Source organism: Alligator sinensis, unplaced genomic scaffold, assembly GCF_000455745.1.
Source record: "Alligator sinensis unplaced genomic scaffold, ASM45574v1 scaffold2515_1, whole genome shotgun sequence".
In the NCBI taxonomy this organism is placed as follows: domain Eukaryota; kingdom Metazoa; phylum Chordata; order Crocodylia; family Alligatoridae; genus Alligator; species Alligator sinensis.
The window spans coordinates 25697-27889 of NW_005843587.1; positions in this window are offsets into that span (position 1 = coordinate 25697).

Consider the following 2193-nt stretch of genomic DNA (forward strand, 5'->3'; position numbering starts at 1 on the left):
TGAACATCCGCAAGTTATGTCTGGGGTGTGAACGTGGGTCTGCGAGAGCCCGATCTATGTTTCCGTGCTGTAAATCTGAGTCCCGGGAATGAGCACTGAGGGGATGTTGGGAAGGTGGGAGCGTGAGGGCAGAGTGTGATAGACTTTGGGAATGTCTTTATATGTGAGCGAGGTGGGGTATTCCCGTCATGTATGCAAAAGACATGGGAATTTACTTCCAGACAATCTTTCAGATGTCCCCGTGAAATAAGCAACTCACTCTCTCTCTCTCTTTCTCTCTCTCTCTGTCTCGCTCTCTCTGTCTCTCTCTTTCTTACCCCATCTCTCTCTTTACCCACTTTACTAGACAGTGACTGAGCAGATCCGGCGTGGGGATCAGCTAGCCCCGATTCTTTTCCCGGAAGGGCGGCGGCAAGAGAGCAAAGAGGAGCGACCGCTAGCTGGCAGCACAACCCCATTGACCTGCAGCAGCTCCTGTTGCTCTCTAAGGAGGGCCACTTCAGTCCCTTTCAACTCCTCTCTCTGGACTGCGCCCACTGCATCCTTATACGGTCCCTTTCTCTTCTCAGTGTCAGTCTGTTCGGCCCCTTGTCTTACCCCCCACACCGTTTCCTTGTTCCTAGTAAATGCAGGTGACAATTTCCAGGATCACTGGACTGATTCCAGTGCCCCGGTCCCACTCACACGAGAAGGGATGAGTTTCTAGAACGGGGTGTCACGGGGACAGGAGCAGAACCTGCCACGCACGACTCGCATAGGTCGTGGTCATTGATGCTCTGCCGGCACCGCTTTAGGAATCGATGGCTGCCTAGAGCTGCGGGATCCCCATCTCCTCAGGGTGGGAGCATTTATTCCACAGTGGCCCGGGGGAAAGGAGCCAGCAAAAGACACCCATTTCTTTGAGGTTTCTCTAGCTTATGGGTTCATATTCATGGAATTGGGCACGTCCCTTCTGGTCTAGCCGGGTCTTGTTGGAAAAGCCCATGAGCTGAGGTGGTGTCAGCCACTGCAGCCTTCCTGCCAGGGGATGGGGTTGTTGGGCAGTGCCCGACTCTCTCCGTGCCTGCGTGCATCCGCTCCACATAAATCGTGGCTGGCGTGCGCCCCACATAAATCGTGGCTGCCGCCCGCCAGACACGTCCCAGCGAGGCGCAAGGAAATCTTCGGACTCGTGGGTAATGGAAAATACTGAAGGAGACTGAGGATTTACCAGGGCTGATCATTGGCGATCAGAATCTGAACAACTTGCGTTATACTGATGAAACAGTCTTACTAGGTGCTTCAGAAGAGAATCCGCAGGAAATATGCGATAAAATTGTTAGTGAAAGCGAGAAGAAGGGTCTAAATATCAAGGATAGAAAAACAGAATGTATGGTAATTATAAAGAAGAAGGCAATTCCTGTATGTAACATCCAAGTAGATAAGGAACAGAGAAGGGAGATCAACAAATATAAGTGGGAAGCTGGATAACATCAGACGGTAAAAGTGATCACGACATAGAACAAATGATAGGTATGGCAAAAGATGCATTTCGGAAAATGAAAAAATATATTGACAGATAGTAAAATTTCTATAGGGACGAAGCTAAGAGTTTTGGATTGCTATGCTATGCCGGTCCTCGTGTGTGTATCAGAATGCCGGACAATATCGCCAAGCATGGAAAACAGAATTGAAACGACTGAGAGATGATACTTAAGGCACATCTTGAAGGTATGCTGGACAAGTCACAGCTCAAATGGAGATATTTTGTCAACAGCAGGCTGCGTGAGGAAGCTGCTGCTTACCATCAGAAAGAGACAGGGGGAGTTTCTCCGGCAGGATATGGGGAAAGAGGAAATTTAAAGTCCGCTTATTGGAAAGTCTGTGTGCCTCAAAGAAAAGAGACCTGTGGAAGACCATGATCACAAACCTCCTGTTTTGATAAGGTGCCTAAAAAGAGATAGATCAGTGCCTCGATCTGTTGAAGGACATTCTGCGGGGAATACTTTTATTGTCAGATTTTACTTTGAACACTGCTTCCTTGTCTGCCTTAGCGACAGAGTCCCTGCTCGTCAGCAATCCTGTCGGGAACCAGTCTTCAGCGTTACCCTTCTCCGGTGAGGTTTTAAAGCCATTTCGTTGCTCCATTGCTGAATCCAGCCTTTTCTCCTAAAAGACCCGACGCGCAGCCCCTTTCCTACCCACCCGCACCTC